This window comes from Salvia miltiorrhiza, chromosome 7 (genome assembly GCF_028751815.1).
Source record: "Salvia miltiorrhiza cultivar Shanhuang (shh) chromosome 7, IMPLAD_Smil_shh, whole genome shotgun sequence".
Classification (NCBI taxonomy): domain Eukaryota; kingdom Viridiplantae; phylum Streptophyta; class Magnoliopsida; order Lamiales; family Lamiaceae; genus Salvia; species Salvia miltiorrhiza.
The window spans coordinates 52124301-52143648 of record NC_080393.1 but is presented as its reverse complement, the minus strand read 5'-3'; the positions used below and the strand labels follow the sequence as shown (position 1 = coordinate 52143648).

Sequence of the window (19348 nt, the reverse complement as noted above, 5' to 3'; positions counted from 1 at the left end):
GGCGTCGAAATTGGTAAAGAAGAAAGGAGCACAAGCTTACCTAGTTTACTTGAATGATGAAGGAGAATCAAGTAAAAAACTTTGAGGATGTAGCAGTGGTAAGGGAATATAGAGATGCATTTCCCGAGGTCTTACCAGGATTGCCACCAACAAGATAGTTGGAGTTCACTATCGACCTAGAACCTGGATCAGCACTAGTGTCGAAGGCACCCTATAGAATGGCGCCTAAGGAGCTACAAGAGCTGAAGATTCAGCTACAAGAATTGCTCGAGTTAGGTTTTATTAGACGTAGTGTATCCCCGTGGGGAGCACCAGTCTTTTTTGTCAAAAAGAAGGATGACACGTTGAGAATGTGCATAGATTATCGAGAGCTGAATAAATTGACACTCAAGAACAAATATCCTTTGCCGAGGATAGATGACTTGTTTGATCAATTACGAGGAGCGAGTTTTTCTTGAAAGTTGACTTGAGATCATAATACCACTAGTTCAAATTTTGACAGGAGGATACACCTAAGACAGCTTTTCAAATGAGGTATGAGCACTATGAGTTCATAGTTATGCCATTCGGTTTGACGAAGGCACCAGTAGTTTTCATGGATCACATGAATCGAGTGTTCCATCAATAACTGGATAAATTTATCCTAGTTTTCATAGATGATATTCTCATCTATTCGAAGAATGAGCAGGAGCGCCAAAACATTTGAGAACGATGTTGGAAACGCTAAGAGTTGAGAAGCTTTTTGCCAAATTCACCAAGTGCGAGTTTTGGTTGAACGAAGTAACTTTTGTAGGACATATTGTATCATCCGAAAGAATTAAAGTTGACCCCGTCAAGGTACAAGTTGTACATGAGTGGAGATCACCAACTACGCCTAACGAGATTCGCAACTTTTTAGGTTTAGCAGGATACTATCAGAGGTTTATTAAAGGATTTTCCATGATAGCAAGACCGAGAAAAAAAGTTAAGTACAATTGGAAAGAGGAGTGTAAAGAGAGTTTTTAAGAGCTTAAAGGAAATTGACTACAGCACCAGTGCTGCTAGTCCCGGAAATGGATAAAGAGTATACCATCTACACAGATGCGTCAAAGAATGGGCTAGGATGTGTTTTGATGCAAGAAGGAAGAGTTATAGTCTATGCATCACGACAACTTAGATCCCACGAGATAAATTATCCAATGCATGATTTAGAGCTTGCAGCCGTTGTGCATGCCCAAAAAAAAAAATTTGGAGACATCATCTCTACGGAGTTAGATGTGAGATTTTCACGGACCACAAAACTTTGAAATACTTTTTCAAGCATAAGGATATTAACATGAGGCAAATGAGATGGCTCGAATTAGTAAAGGATGTTAACTGCGACATTAACTATCACCCTGGCAAGGCCAATGTAGTAGCCGATGCATTGAGCCGAAAGGTCTCGTCAAAGTTAGGATGTCTTCTCATGAGAGAGGATGAGCTTATAAATGACTTTGACAAGATGAGGATAGAGATGATAAAACCACCAGGGACGATAGCGAGTATTGTTGCGACGATGCATAGTTTGAGGAAAATGGTGATTGAAGCACAAGGAAAGATGAGACAATGAACAAGTTACGAGAAAGGATAAGAGCAGGAGATCTCAAGAATTACAAAAAAAAAAAAAAAAAACATCAGACAATGCTATCTTTTTTAGGGGAGAATAGGCATTCCCGCGATGATGAACTTAAGAATAAGATCATGAGTGAGACTCACGACACGCCTTACACCGCCCACTCAGGAGGCACAAAGATGTATCGGGATTTGAAAAAGAGATTTTTGTGGGACGGAATGAAACAAGACATAGCTTCGTTTGTAGAGCGATGCTTAGCTTGTCAGCAAGTGAAAGCATTACACCAACGACCCTATGGGAAGTTAAAACCGTTGGAGATTCCCGAGTGAAAATGGGATCACATAGCGATGGATTTTGTGATAGCTTTACCCAAAAGTCAAAGAGGAAATACAGCAATTTGGGTGATTGTAGATCGACTAACAAAATCTGCACATTTCATACCGATCCTAATCGCGTATGGACCAGATAAGTTAGCACAATTGTACGTTCGTGAGATTATAAGATTGCATTGAGTACCGGTGTAGATCACACCTCAGAGAGAGATCCGAAAAAAAAATCATCACGTTTTTGGATGAGTTACAGAAAGAGTTGGGTACAAGGATGAATTTTAGCATAGCAGACGATGGAAGATATGATAAGAACTACTATCCTTGATAGAGGAGTACATCAGGAGAATGTGTTGCCACTAATTGAGTTTGCCTATAAGATGTGAGACAAAGTTTCGAGATTGGAGACAAAGTTTTCTTGAAGGTTTCACCCTCAAAAGGGGATGAATAGATTTGGAGTTAAAGGACAGTTTAGACCCAGAGTTATAAGTCCTTACGAGATATTGCAAAAGATAGGTCCAATAGCGTACAGGTTGGCTTTGCCACCTAGCTTTGGAAATGTGCATAACGTGTTTCACGTGTCACAATTGAGAGGATATATATTTTCGACCCAAACCATGTGGTTTACTAAGAAGAAATGATCTTAGAACCAGACTTGAGTTATGAAGAGAGACCTCAGATGATGCTAAATCATAAAATTTGGCAATTGAGTAATAAGTCGATTGCATTGGATAAGGTTCAATGGAGATATGATAGTTAGAAAGAAGTGGAAAGAGAGCTTGAGGATAAGATGTGAGAGAAGTACCCGAAACATTTACAGGAGGTACAAATTTCGGGACGAAATTTATTTTAAGGGGGAGGGTATGTAACACCCGGGCTTTTGATGACGTGTTTAATTGCTTAAGTTTGAGTAATTAGGGTATAGATCCCTTGTTTGATTTACTTTGTAAAGAGATGAGGAGTTATATGAAGTTCCCTTGTTATTTTTAAGATGTTGAGATGTTCTTTTGATGATGTTTGGATGATGTGAGATTTTATATCCGAAATTGAGTTTGAGTATTCGAATAATTCGAGATAATTATTTGAATGAGAACGGTGAACTCGGAAGTGAGATCTGAGTCCGTTAAGACATTTTTGAAAATTTTGACTTTTTGACGATGAATAGTAAAATACTGCTATTTCGTCTTTTTGTCGACTTTCAAAATCTTACGTGCACGTCATCGAGAAATATTCTTAGTTTTTCGATACGAGTCCAATAATGAAAGTTTTTATTTTTGGATGACGAGTGAATAGTAAACTGTGATTTCTCGATAAACGAACTGAGCTCGTTTATCAGAATTTCGAGAACGAGCTTGCGTTTTCTATATTTATATAGAATTACGAGTATAATAAAAGTGAGTAGGAGTTGAGAGGGCGAGTAACGAAGAGTATGGGTAGTTAGTCGTTAAAACGAGACGAAACGAGATATTTAACGACTAAAGGATTAAATATCCTAAATATCTAACCTACCCTACCCCTAACCACCCCCCAACTGCCCACTATCCCTCTATCTCACCTAACTCACGCTGCACACACAACACACACACTAATTTGTGCTGCACACACACTAAAACACATTAGAAACACACACACACTTCACGTTAACACCATTTCTTTGGTGTTCAAGCTTTTGACTTCCGATTTGAGCACCGAGAGGAACGCCGATCATCTTTTCGATCACGTATCTAAGTAGGTAAGATCTCTACCTACGTTTTGATGGTTTTCTTTTCGATTTTCGTCGACGTCGAAAAACGTCGATTCTCGACTTTATTTTGAAACGACGTCGGATCGTCGTGAAATTTTAGTATGTTGTTCTTGGGTAGATGTTGAGCATGTTTAATGAAGGGAGTAAGAACGGAACGAACCGTAGCTATGAAACCCATGAGGGCAGCCCCGTTTTTCACATATTAGCTTGTCTTTCGATTTTTGTTTGATCGTTTTGACTTGATATTTGTGCTTAGGGGTATGCTAGGATCGATATATATTAAATTCGTATTTTTCCAAGCACGAAAATTGTATAAGTTTTTAGAGCATGATTATTTAAATTCGTGAAGTTTGAGACGTTGCATAATGAATATTATTGCGTATATGTGTTCTACGATATCACATGAGCATGCTAATTGATTTACAATTTATGGATGATAATTGTTGAACGAAATTAAAACTGGAATTCTGTCAAAATTTTACAGCAGTTTCAAGCTTATGTTTCGATGAGTTTTCATTGCTTGATGGCTCTGAAATTTTAGTATGTTTATCTATGATATGTGTATTTCGTTGCTGCAAAATTTCATGTCTTTTGGATGATGTTTGCTATTTTAAAGATATTTTGAAAAATCCTTGACAGAATCTGTCAACTATTGGTAGACTTCACAAAAACGTTTATATCTATTAATCCATGAAGGATTTTGCATCACCGTTTTTTTTAAACGAAACTAGACTTCAATACTTTTCTAAAAACATAAGATTTCGATTTTTATGACCTCTGAAACAGAGCAGTTTATTATTTCAAAAATGCCCTGTTCTGCTGTCATATTTGTCCAACAGTAAAAGTGTATGAGTTTCATTGTTTATTTGGCAGATCATATGAACGTTTTCTCTTGTGAAATTTTAACCAAATCGTCAAGGATACCTTTAGTTTTGGATGATTAAATTTGATGGAATTTTATTAAGGTTTGCCTTGGTTTCTAATGGCCTAAACAAAATTGGCAGAAACTGTCAATCTTTGACAGCCTGCACTAAAAGAGCAATATCTCCAAAAACCTTTAACCTTTTTGGTTAACTACCATTTTTAGAGTGAACTACACTTCATGAAGTTTTTGAGATCAATTGGTATGAGAGTTTATGATGATTGAGTTGGTTGTTATGAATTTTTAAAGATGACACAAAAACAGCAAAACTTTCTAGAAAACAACTTGATTATATTTGTTTTGATGGATGATACGATATGACTAAATGGTGTGAGTTGTGAGAGTTATGATTAACGCACATAAATGTTGGTATCTGACACTCGAACAATTGGTGTCGAGTATAAATGATAGTTTACTGATAAAGAGTTTTGATGATTTTGAATTGTTTGGTTTGCGTTGAAAAGATGTCAAGATGTTAAGTTTTGAGTCGAGAGACGAGTTCACGTAGTGAGATTCACGCGTTGAAATCTCGTGGCTGACATTATATATGAATAGGTCATGCCGAAATTTTTAGTGAAATTAGAATTTGAGCATAGTCAATTCTTGTTGACCCGTGACTCAAATACATGCCTAATGGAAAGTTTAACTTTCTAATCGGTTAATTAGACGAGATGAGAGCGAATAGATCTGCTAAGAAAGTGGACTTTTCGATGTGTTAAATATTTCTTTTAATTGAAGCGCTGCTAATTATAACATAAGGATGTTATAATTAATGAGTAATGACGAGAGATAATAATTGTTATATTGATTAACAATCAAGAGAGATGAACATTAGAGATACTAATGTTTCATAAAAGAGATTAGATTATTAATCGAGGTTTCTTTTATAACTTCTCACCAATTCTTCATAACGATGAAGGTCCTTTTGGGAAGTAACGACTTGAGGGAGAGAGTGACGTTACTCATTGATACAGAGACACAACGAGGTGGGCATTACTTTTACTATACGTATGTAGAGATCCCCTACGTGTCGTAGGCCTCTTATACGAATGAATGCATGAGATGATTTAACTGTTAATTTCAGTTTTATATATCTATCAAACGAGTTTAATGCTACCTTTGAACAAGTTATTTCGTTACAAATTTTTGAACTGGAAAATATTACAACTGTTGTCTTGCCACAAAATGTTTAAATTTTAGTATGATATCTATCTGCTTTGGCTTTGTCAATGATGCAATCGAATTTGAGTCCTGAGCAGTTGATAGTTATCCTGCTGACAAACATGGTTTTTGTACCTCAATATCGCATGAATTGTTGTCATTTTCCCCCATGAATTGATTGCTAATATGTGTTTGTATCCCAATTTTGAGTTTTGATTCCTTGGTGTAGTTTTGGAGTGATTTCTGGGAAAATCAAGGACTAATTGGAGGATTTTGAAGACATGAGATCGAAGTACGTCTCGATAGGAATTCGTGAGCGCAAACGGTGACCAAATCCGAGTCCGGACGAGGGAGAACGGAGCCGTACAAGCTGACTGCGCATAAAGCCCAAGCACCCGCGGTCCGGGCCGCGGCCACGGGCCCGACCGCGGGCCTCTGCTCCAAAATTGCCCAGTAACCCGCGGTCCGGGCCGCGGCCACGGGCCCGACCGCGGGCCTCTGCTCCAGAGCAGTCCAGAACGTTTTTTACAGTCACCCGCGGTCCAAGCCGCGGCCGCGGCCCATGACCGCGGCCTCCCCTGCTTCCAGCCGCGTTTTCAACCGCGGTTCATGCCGTGACCGCGGGGAAGAGGCGGGGATCCGCCTTTTGGTGGGCCCAGACGTGATTTTTAGCCCAAAACTCCATTTTTCCCCTCTTTTCTCATATCATTCACCACACACACCCACTTCATCTTCCCCAACACTCCAATTCCAAACCCTAGCCTTCATCTCTACCATTTTTCTCTCTTTCACACACAAAAACAACACCAAAATCAAATAAAGAAGGGGAAGACTTGGAAAGGAGCTCATCAAGACTACATGATTGAAGATCAAGATTATAGGATTTGTCTATGAATCTCTATCTCTCTATATCTTTATTTATGTTTTCTTATGACTTGAGATTTGCTTTTATTATGAATATGCTTGGCTAAAATCTCTTATCTTAGGGATTAGATTAGATGGATTTGTAATGGATTGATTTCTTTGTTCAATATATATCTTGATTGTGCTTATTGTTGTCTTTTCAAGTCCTAGATTTATCTCTTGTATGATTGGTTGGCCACCTTTTGTGCATTTCTAATTTGTGATTTGAATCGGGAGAGGATAATTACAATAGATTAGGAGTTTGATACATATCATCTCAATAAACCGGGAGGTTGAGAGTTGGGTGAGGGCTTGTTGATCCTTTGTGCTCTTGGGAGTTATAGGTTAGAAATTGACCGGGGACGGCAATTATGACCCGTAATCTACTGTTTTAGTCGTCCGGGAGGGGGCTAAAACTAGTGGGGAGATCGCCCTAGATAAGTAGGCCATATCAAGATTTAAATTGATTTAGATTGAAGTTCATTACGATCTATCGAAATCTAGTCCCTAGGATAACTTTCATTCAAGTCATTCCCCAATTTATTCACTAAGTTTATGTTATTGTTATTTACTTTTCTTGCTTTATTTAGTTTTGTTTTAGTTCTCAACACCTCTTCATCTTTGGTTGTCTAAATAGATTGAAAACAACTCATTAATAATATTTAGAAGTTTAAATTCACCAATCCTTGTGGAATACGACCTTGCTTCCCTATATTGCAACTACACCGTATACTTGCGGCGTGGTGAAAATAATAGCGAACACCTGCCAGGGCTAGTGTACACCAGTGATCGTGAGTCATCTAGCGGGTTGGGCGGTCAAGTGACCGTGAGAGGTGGCCACCTCTCCGGCACAAAGTTTCAGATATGATAGATTACAAGAGAACTTAGTCTGCAGACGAACTTTAAGAATCACAAATGAATTTAGTAAGCTTGGGCCTTTTTAGCGAAAAACTCCCTTGCTGTACTGTTTATGATGGCATGACAATTTACAGTTTTGAAGCATGTATTTTTATACCTAGGCATACGTGCCCACTGAGTGCTTTTGTACTCAGCCCTGCATATGTTTTCTAAATGTGTAGGTTGAGCTGATGTGATGATGGTGTTGCAATGAGCGGAGTCTCCAGGGTTGTTAATAAATAGTTAACCTGTCTAGAATATGTCTTCATACATATGTCTAGCTACTTTCCGCTGCAAGATGTTGTTGATGTTATAGTATGTTATGTCATACTTTGAGTCTTAAGAGAATGGTTTCATATGATGTATAACTTAATTAATGATATTAATTAAGTTTTATGTTGTCTTTCATAGACTGTTCAAAAGAGTATTAATGAGTAAATACGATGATTTTTCTTAAGTTAAGTAAGATTTACGGTTTCAAATGATGCCCCTTTCTTTCCCTTATTCTTTAACCCCATCCCTAGTCGTAGATCACTCGGCTTAACTATCCTTAGTTAAGGCGGGCTGTGACAAAAACATACAAGAATGAAGTTGAAAATCAACTAAACACCAAGATTAAAATGATTCAAAGTGATCGAGGAGGTGAGTATGTTGCACCGTTTGAAGAATTTTGTCGTGAAAATGGCATTATTCATCAAACGACTGCACCTTATTCTCCACAATCAAATGGTGTTGCAGAACGTAAGAACAGAACATTGAAAGAAATGATGAATGCTATGTTGATAAGCTCAGGCCTATCACATAACATGTGGGGGGAAGCTATTCTTTCGGCTAATAAAATTTTGAATAAATTACCCCAAAAGAAACAAGAAAAAACTCCATATGAATTATGGAAAGGAAGGAAACCGTCCTATAAATATACAAAAGTGTGGGGGTGCTTAGCAAAAGTTGAAGTACCTAAACCCAAACAAATAAAAATAGGACCAAAAACTATTGATTGCATCTTCATTGGATATGCAAACAATAGTAGTGCGTACCGATTCTTGGTACACAAATCGGAAGTATCAGATATGAATAAGGGAATGATTATAGAATCAAGAAATGCCATATTTTTTGAATCTATATTCCCTAAGAAAGAGAAGAATGATAAAAGTTCAAAAAAGAGAACTTATGATGAAATTTCGCTTAAGGATAACGGACCAACACGTGAACTAACACCGCAACCAAGACGCGGAAAGCGAACAAAAACTGCGAAAACCTTTGGTCCGGATTTTGTAGTTTATACTTTAGAAGGCGAACCAAAGACAATCAAGGAAGCATTGTCTGGTCCTGATGCCGATCTATGGCGTGAAGCTATCAATAGTGAAATCGAGTCAATCTTATCCAATCACACTTGGCATATTGTTGATCTTCCTCCGGGAAATAAACCATTGGGTTGCAAGTGGATTCTTAAGAAGAAATATAAAGCCGATGGATCTATTGATAAGTATAAAGCACGTTTGGTAGTTAAAGGCTACAAACAAAAGGAAGGGTATGATTACTTTGATACATACTCTCCAGTCACTAGAATTACATCTATTATAATGCTACTTGCTATAGCCGCATTATATAATCTTGAGATACACCAAATGGATGTAAAAACAGCATTTCTAAATGGAGATTTAGAAGATGAGATATATATGGAACAACCCGAAGGGTTTGTGATTCCCGGTCAAGAAAAGAAAGTTTGTAAACTTGTAAAGTCTTTGTATGGACTCAAACAAGCTCCCAAACAGTGGCATGAGAAATTTGACCAAGCAATGATGGCAAACGGATTCAAAATCAATGAATGTGATAAATGTGTATACATTAAAGGAACATCCTACAATTTTGTCATTGTTTGTCTCTACGTTGATGATATGCTAATTATGAGCAGCAACAATAAAATAATCATAGAAACCAAGGAGATGTTAAAGAGAAACTTTGACATGAAAGATATGGGATTAGCTGACGTGATTCTAGGAATTAAAATCCTTAGAACACCCGAGGGAATAGTCTTATCACAATCTCACTATGTTGAGAATGTACTTAAGAAATTCAAAGTTTTTGATCTGCCTCCGGCTAAAACACCTGTTGACTTAAGTATACACTTAGCCAAAAATCGAGGAGAACCCGTATCACAATCGGACTATGCTAGAATTATTGGAAGCCTAATGTACTTATCAAATTGTACAAGGCCGGACATAGCATATTCTATTAGCAAATTGAGTCGGTTTACAAGTAATCCTGGAAAGGATCATTGGACCGCATTAATAAGAGTGTTGAGATACTTAAAACACACAATATCTCATAGTATACACTATTCGAGATATCCCGCTGTTTTGGAAGGGTATTGTGATGCCAATTGGATATCTGACACTAAAGACTCTAAATCCACAAGTGGGTTTGTATTTACCATTGGTGGAGGAGCAATATCATGGAAATCTTCTAAGCAAACATGTATAGCCCGATCTACAATGGAATCGGAATTTATTGCTTTAGACAAAGCCGGCGAAGAAGCCGAATGGTTAAGAAACTTCTTAGAAGATATTCCATGTTGGGAAAAACCTTTGCCTCCTGTTATGATACATTGCGATAGCATGGCTGCCATAGGGAGAGCAAAGAATAGTTTGTATAACGGTAAATCTCGACACATTCGTCGAAGACATAATACCGTTAGACAATTGATCACTACAGGAATAATGTGCATTGACTATGTAAAGTCAAAAGACAATATTGCGGATCCGTTTACTAAAGGTATTAATCGTGATCAATTGTATAACGCAGTAAGGGGAATGGGATTAAAATCCACATGTTAAGAACTTTCATAGTGGTAACTCAACCATGATGACTGGAGATCCCAAGAACATGGTTCAATGAGACAACTAAATTATGGAAGTTCAAGTTGAGCACTTGAAACTTTCAAAATCCATTCTCATAGCTGCTCAAGTGCAAAGCCTGCAGCTTGTGGTAAAGGGTAAGCCATCAAAAGCTTTTAATGACTCCTATAGCCTTATTAGGTGGAGTATGGCAGGATACTCTTTATAGGAGATCACCTATACAAGTGAAGAAGTGGGGCCGCTTCAAATTATCAATAACACTTGTGAATCCAAGAAATGGTCCAAGGCCGAAATGGACACAACGTGAGAACGAAATATATTAGATCTATTATTGTGTGTATGTTGTTGACTAGGTTTACACAAAAATTGACCGGTTCAAGACATCATGTTCACCGAGCAACGAGTAAATCCGATGGCATTACACTAAGGAAGGTTCAAAGCTAACAACTACCTATCCTAATGCAATAATGGATCGTCGGGACTTAGTTTTTTGCATTTGCATTAATCATCATTCATGTGGGGGATTATTGGAATAAATGGCTTAATTAGTCCATAATTACTTTGTAATTAATGGAATTAAAGGGCATATTTGGAATCTACATTTTGAGTAGATTAATTTGGTATATTTACTTGTTCAAATCTATTAAGAATTGAATGAGTAATTAAATGCCAAAAGATAGCCATTGAAAATGGAAATGTGGAGTGTCATCCCACATTGGAAAAATAAGGAAGTTGAAAGCTATTTATAAAGTGCTCTCCACCATAAAGGAACAATCAAGTGTGCCTCTCTATGGTGGACCTTATGGTGCACCCAAGTGGGTTTTGACTTAGCCTTTTAAGGTTAAAACTCAAATTCCTACGAGGAAGGTGCTTCCGAGTCCAAGTCCGAGGCCGAGGCCGAGCACGTGCACATCGCACTTGTCGCAATGGTCGCTTTGTAGGCGCACTTTGCACTTCGCGTCGTCGCGAGGAGCTTTGAGGAGCCTTTAGTTTTGACAAACGAAACGGTGGCTCGTGTGAGGTGGCAGTGACGTGGAACATGTGGCTCGGTGACGTGGCACCGCGTGGCGGATAAAGAATCTGGGTGGATGAGGTTGCTGACGTGGCAGCAGTTGGACCAGACTGGTAAGGTGGGGGTGGTTGGCTCGCACCCTTTGACCGAACCAGTGCGATGGTTCGGACCATTGGTTGGTTCGAACAACCACCTCCTGGCAGACACCTCTTCATCGCACCCTTCCTTCTCCTATAAATACAGCCCTGCAGAATGAGATTAAACACACCAAAAATTAATTCAGATAATTAATTCACTCATTCTCTCTTCTAGTTCATACTCAAGTCCCGAGTATTCAGTAGTTCGCTGGAGGTTCGAGTTCCTAGTACAAGGTCTCGTACTCATTAAAACCGTTGTATCTTGGGGACATTTGCCATCGAACCGTGTGTACTGTGCGGGGCAATTTTGTCTTACGGAGAAAGAGTCCAACTCTTGCCTCGGTTCCTACATTCTCGTCGTTATTCTGTCCACATTTCTACACCCGTCAATAATATTTATGCCAATCAACTCATCATCCAACACTTTGATATTCGTGCTTGGGCAACTGTATCTCAGCAATACAATGCTAAACAAATTCTTCAACTTCTTTCCGGTCAAGGAAAATACTCCGATAAAAATGTAGATGAATTAGGAGAACAATTGCATAAAACTTTGTTTGGTAGAAGATACTTGATCATATTAGATGACATATGGAGTGTTGAAGATTGGGATGGAGTGAGGCGTTTCTTTCCGGATAACGGAAATGGAAGCCGGATTCTTCTAACTACTAGGATGCCAGATGTGGCTAACAGTTGTGGCTCTTCTTGTTTTCGAAAGAATCTTCTGGATGAGGGATTTTTGAAAGATCTTGCATATCATCCAACTTTGGGTTGTTGAGGGATTTTTGAAATCAAATGGAGGCCGAATATTGGAAGAGATTGCAGAGGATTGCTTGAAGGAACTTGTTGATAGAAATCTGATATTGGTTGGCAGACAAAGTAAAAATGGGAAGATGAAAAGTTGTGATATTCATGATCTTTTAAGAGACCTATGAATTGTGAATTTGAGAAAGAGGAGTCTTATAAACATAGATTGCTAAGAATTTTGGATGTAAACAATTACACGTCAGTTGAAGAATTATTCGGGTGTGTTAACTTGCGCTACTTTGCTTTGAGTGAATTTGGTTCGGTAGGATATTTGGAGATTCCTAGTTCAGTATCCTTGGTATGGAATCTGCATGCTTTAATCTTTCGTGCTTATTTTTCATTCAGAGTTGTTGCACCAATTGAAATTTGGAAGATGCGACAACTTAGGCATATGCAGTGTCCTGAAATTTATCTTTCCCATCCCGACAGACAAGATGAGTCGTTAATCTTAACAAAATTTCATACGCTTGGGAAAGCAGTGAATTTGAGGATGAGTGAGGATGTGTGCAATCTCATTCCCAACATCAAGAAATTGCATCTTGAATATGATTGTTACTTGCAAGGATGGGATGATAGTTTGATTGAGTGTTTGTGTAATCTTGACCACTTACACCGACGGAATTACCGACGAAAAATAATCCGTCGTTAAATACTACTCCCTCCGTCTGCGATATCATTTCCACATTGTGGACGGCGCGAGTTTTAAGAAAAGTGGTGAATAGTAGTGGATATGTAGTGAGTGGAGTTTGAGTCCCACTATTATTGTGAGTGGAAGCTTGTGGACCCTACTTTCAGTTTCTCACTCTATCAATTGAAAAGAAAATTGCACCTGTAGCTGGAGATGGATTCTGGTTCAATTTCATGCAAGAATCAATTGGAGAGACAAATCGGGCAATTGAAGAGAAAAATGCACCAAGCAAACCTCAGGTGCTTGGAGTATCTGCGGCAGATAATTGAAGACATGGATGCTATCATCCAAAAGGCCAATGAGTTGAAAGAGAAACAGAGATTGAGAGAGGACCAACCACCCATGCATCCAACACCTCCTCTTATTCTTACTCAGACCGCAGAAGAAACTGCTATGGTGGGATTTGGTGATGATCAGTTGATTCAACTTCTCGACCAGCTCACCGGTTATCCATCCAATCTGCATATCATCTCAGTCGTTGGTATAGGCGGCATGGGTACTATTTATGCCAATCAACTCATCATCCAACACTTTATATTTGTGCTTGGGCTACTGTATCTCAACAATACAATGCTAAACAAATTCTTCAACAACTTCTTTCTGGTCAAGGAAAATACTCCGATAAAAATGTAGATGAATTAGGAGAACAATTGCATAAAACTTTGTTTGGTAAAAGATACTTGATCATATTAGATGACATATGGAGTGTTGAAGCTTGGGATGGAGTGAGGCGTTTCTTTCTCGATAATGGAAATGGAAGCCGGATTCTTCTAACTACTAGGATGTCAGATGTGGCTAACAGCTGTGGCTCTTCTTGCTTTCGAAAGAATCTTCTGGATGAGGGATTTTTGAAAGATCTTGCGTATCATCCAACTTTGGGTTGCTGAGGGATTTTTGAAATCAAATGGAGGCCGAATATTGGAAGAGATTGCAGAGGATTGCTTGAAGGAACTTGTTGATAGAAGAAATCTGATATTGGTTGGCAGACAAAGTAAAAATGGGAAGATGAAAAGTTGTGATATTCATGATCTTTTAAGAGACCTATGAATTGTGAATTTGAGAAAGAGAAGTTTTATAAACATAGATTGCTAAGAATTTTGGATGTAAACAATTACAGGTCAGTTGAAGAATTATTCGGGTGTGTTAACTTGCGCTACTTTGCTTTGAGTGAATTTGGTTCGGTGGGATATTTGGAGATTCCTAGTTCAGTATCCTTGGTATGGAATCTGCATGCTTTAATCTTTCGTGCTTATTTTTCATTCAGAGTTGTTGCACCAATTCAAATTTGGAAGATGCGACAACTTGGGCATATATCTAGTGTCCTGAAATTTATCTTTCTCATCCCGACAGACAAGATGAGTCTTAACAAAATTTCAGACGCTTGGGAAAGCAGTGAATTTGAGGTTGAGTGAGGATGTGTGCAATCTCATTCCCAACATCAAGAAATTGCATCTAGAATATGATTGTTACTTGCAAGGATGGGATGATAGTTTGATTGAGTGTTTGTGTAATCTTGATCGCTTACACCGACGGAATTACCAACGAAAAATAATCCGTCGTTAAATATTATTTTTTTATTTTTTATTTTTTAATTAATCCATCAGTAAATATTATTATTTTTTTTGTTATTTTTATTTTATTTTTAAAAAAATATTTTTTATAATTTTTTAATTAATATTCCATTTTTTTCTTATTTTTAAATTATTGAGAATATTTTAAAATTTATTGTTATTTTCAACAATAATATATTTTTTTAATTAACAATAATATTAATTTTTTCATTATTTTATATTCGATCGTATATTTTCCGTGATTCTTTCGTCGGCACCACAAGTCTTAGATATCATCTCGACATATTCTAAGTTTATGAATAAATGATATTGTATATTGAAATAGAGTTTAAATGAATTAATAGGTGTTAGTTATATCAATAATACGCGTGTTCTGTACTGGTGACCACTCGAAAGAAACTTCAAGGTTAAGCTTGCTTGACTTAGAGCACAACTAAGATAGGTGACTCACTGGGAAGTTCGTCTTAACGTATGCAATTAAGTTCAAAATACATTATAAATACCAAAATACAAAATCGTTCTGTACTCGGGCGCAGGAGGCCGCGGTCGGACCCGCGGTCGCGGGAGGGACCGCGGTTCAGTCTTCTTCAGCCACGGCCGGCTGCCGCGGCCGTGGGGTCCTGCGCAGCTGGCTTCGTCGGCTCCGCTCTCCCTCGTTCGAGCTCTGATTCCGGCGCCGTTCGCGCTCACGGATTCCTCTCGAGACGTACTTCACTCTTATGCTCCCACAATTCTCCAATCAACTCTTGATTTGCCCTAAAAATATTCAAAAACTATACCAAGCAATGTTGAGGTATAAAACTCAAAATTGGGATACAAACACATATTATCAATCAATTTATGGGGAAAATGACAATAATTCATGCGATATTGAGGTATGAAATCCATGTTTGTCATATACCCTTCTCGTTTTTATTGTCCGATTATTGTACAAAAAATACATTGATTAAGGAAAATAATGTTAGCCTATTCCTAAAAAAATGTATGGAGTTTTACACTTAGCCATCAAGGAATTAAACTAAATGATGTTGTTTGGTAAGAAACCGTTTCTGCTAACTTTATTTTTAAAGAAACATATTCTTTTTTTTTATGAATAATACTTTATAAATAATACAAATCACACACACACACCCCACCTATGGTGGTTATAGTGGCCGAGAGTACTCGAACCTGTGACCTCTTGGACAACAGGCAACCACCCCATCCACTAGGTCATCCCAAGGGGACAGAAACATATTCTTTTCACTTGATAGGCATTGGTGTAAGTTCCAATGCCTATCATTAATTCGTGCAATTTAATTGAATTCAACCAACATTTAAGTTCTAGAATTTAAGTTTAAGAATTTAATTCCTATCATTAATTCGTGCAATTTAAATTAGTTAAATTAAATAGAAAATGTATAAATGAGATAAGGAAGCAAATATGATTAAGGAAAAATAAGGGAATACTTAAAATCTTAATTGTTGGTGGACCACACCATCTACCTACCAAAACGTGAGTTTCTTAATCTCCGTGCCGAAAAGAACTGGGCCTATTGGCCTGGGACGGAGGGAGCATTAACATAGAAAATAAAATATAATTAATATAAAAAGCTTAAAATAAAAATTGTTGTATATATTCGATATTAAGAAAATAAAAATTGTTGTATAAAAGAGAAATATATCATCTCAATCTTCTTTGAGTTTTACACGTAAATTTACATGAGGTGGTTCAAATAAAGATTCTTATGTATAATTGATTTTGTTTGATTGATCTACGATTATAAGTATATCCAAAGGAGATTCCTATAATATTAGGACTCTCCCTTTCAAAAAAAAAGAATTTAAGTCCGAATTAAATTCGTATTAATTAAAATTGGTACTGTAAGTCTGGAAGAGTACTATATATGTGGGGGCAAGAAGAGAGGCAGAAGCCATCGATCCAACACTGATTTTCTTCCAAAATTTGGAGGTCTTCACATGGGGAATGATGACAGCAAAATCGCAGCAGATGGCGAATCCAACAAACTTGGAGAAGAGATCATGGGGAATGATGACAGCAAAATTGCAGCATCCGAGCTTCCAGAAGAAATCATTCAGCACATACAATCTTTTCTGTCTGAAACGCATGCTGCTCGAACCACTCTCCTGTCCAAGTCGTGGTACGGCGCGTGGTTCACGCGCCCGACCCTCAATTTCTGTGAACACCAGTTTCCATATGATAAGTTTGAGGAAATCACGAAGAAGACGATGCAGAGGTACGAAGATCACAACCTAAGCATCCAAACTTTCTGGCTATGGATGAATAAAAGTTGCTATTCTCTGGCTAGAGAATTGATTTTGAGAGCGATCAAATTGGGGGCTACTGATCTCACCATTGATGTTCCGTCTTTTGTTTTACCAGATGAGGTGCTCGAATCTGAAACCCTAACTAGCTTATCCCTCACTGAGCTCACAGTTAATATTAGGAATAGAAAAATAACTTATTCCAAACTCAAATTCCTCAGTTTAGAGAGAGTGACAGTAAAAGGTGATTTGCTTGGGGATTTGATTTCGAGATGCCCATCCATTCAGGAATTAGCAATGTATGATATGAGGAGCTTATTTGGATGCCAGACAAGACTGGTGTGGCCTAAACTTGCTTGTCTTAAAGAATTAGTTATTGAGATTAGGCATTATGATCGCTATGAGTGGAAAAGCATCAAAATTTGCAGCCCATCACTTGAGCACATACACATGTCCGTAGATACTTATAAAGTCTTGAATCTGGAGTTCGATGTTCCAAATATTCGACAATTTTTGTTCAGAGGCTATCCATTGCCGCACGTGGAGATCAAAACAAGTAGTAGTAGGGAGTGGAAGTCGGATATAACCACATATGCGAGTCAACTTGAGCATCCTCTTAAACACCCTAGTGCTTCGTGGTTCTCTTCGTTGCACCAACTTCTGAAAGCTCTGAGCCAATCCCGAGTTTCACTGCTCCTAGGTTTGTACGTCACCAACTCTGATTATGGGGCTTTATATGTTGGAGATGGTTTAGATATACCTCAAGTGGAGATTCTGCAGCTAGGTGGTTGTGAAGTCACCTCTTCTTTCATGGATGCCTTGTTTTGGTGTTGCCGCCCCAACTTTGTTTATGTTGGCACACGTGCACGACGCCCTGTGGTTAGTATGAACGCGCATTCGATTCCACCATCGCAGCCTCTGCCATGGAAGAAATTGTTAGATCTTCATATTAATACACAAGACTCTACCTTCCATCTCAATGGTATTCCGATGAGGTGGTTGAAAGGCGGAGCCGAGCTTGCCCAGCCAAGAGTCAAGTCACAGCCAAGAGTCAAGTCAATTCTGTACCAAATATCAGAGGTGACCATAATAATAATAACAATAATAATTATGTGCACAGCGCTGATGTATATTTTATGTTAGCTAGACTCTATTTCTTTGGTAACCTCATCTGTTTTTTATCTTGATTAATTAAAACATTGAATAATTTAAATACAGTAGTATTTTTTGGTTGAACTACTTCTTCATATTCGTCTTCTTCCTCGTTGCTGGACACATCATGAGCATACATGCTTGATGGCTCTCTTGGTTTGTGAATTTACTAACCGCGCGCCTCGATCACCTCTTGTTGTATATGAAGGTTTTTTTCTTGATTAAATTAAATCAAGTGGAAAGAATATTTTTCTTAGTTCTATAGGGAATATTAAATTCTTGTTGCTATGCTATACCTTCGTTTTTATTGTCCGATTATTGTACAAAACAATACATTGATAAAGGAAAATAATGTTAGCCTATTCCTAAAAAGTTGTGTGGAGTTTTACACTTAGCCATCAAGGAATTAAACAAGAAAGATGCTAGCAGCCTTAGGAGCTTGTGGATCTGCTCGGTTTGGTGCATCTGGAATTTGAGAAACGAGTGCAAATTCAGCAACTCTTCTTGGAGCAAGGAAAATTTGGTAAGAGAAATCAAAACAAGAACTTGGACATGGAGATCGGCTTTTGGCTCGGAACCTGCAACGAGAGATTTTAAAACTTGGATGCTCTCCTTTCGCTAGTTTCTTGTTTGTGTGTTCCTTGTTTTGTTGTTGGATCGCTCCCGGAGACTGCTTCTCCTCTCTTCCTCTTTCTCTTTTTCTTCTTCTTTTTTCCCTGAACCTGGCTTTGGTACTTCTGGTACCATTTTATATTAATCTGTTTTTTTCCTGATAAAAAAAAATCAAGGAATTAAACGATCTAAATGATGTTGTTTTGTAAGAAACCGTTTCTGCTAACTTTATTTCTAAAGAAAAATGAAAAAACAAATAAATAATGCCTGAAAAAGAAATTTAAATAAAATACTGAAAAACATAATTCTTGAAAAAAATAAAAATATATGGAGAAATAAATGAATTATTAAAAAATTAAAATAAAAATACTGAAAAAAAAATACTCCCTCCATCCCACGAATCTCGATGCATTTGTTTTTGGCAGGCACGAGAATTAAGGAGTTATAGATTAGTATTTTAAGTGTGTAGGTAATAAAGTAGAAAAGTGATAAAGTAGAAGTGTGTAGGTAATAAAGTAGAAAAATGGTAAAGTAGAAAAGTGTATAGATAATAAAGTGACAAAGTATGTAATTAAAAACCTTATTTTTTAGCTAATTGTTACTATATTTAGAAATGCATCTAGATTCGTGAGACGACCCAAAAAGAAATATGTATCAAGATTCGTGGGACGGAGGGAGTAGAAAAATATATAAAAAAACACC

The 19348-nt window shown here is 37.7% G+C and overlaps 1 long non-coding RNA gene across 1 annotated transcript; it reads left to right on the top strand.

Moving 5' to 3' along the window:
* Positions 1–3536: 3536 nt before the first annotated feature.
* LOC130994747 (uncharacterized) lies at positions 3537–8001 on the top strand. The gene is made up of 2 exons (XR_009091906.1): positions 3537–3649; positions 7727–8001. It is a non-coding gene; the product is annotated as an uncharacterized LOC130994747 (long non-coding RNA).
* The last annotated feature ends 11347 nt before the right edge of the window (positions 8002–19348 follow it).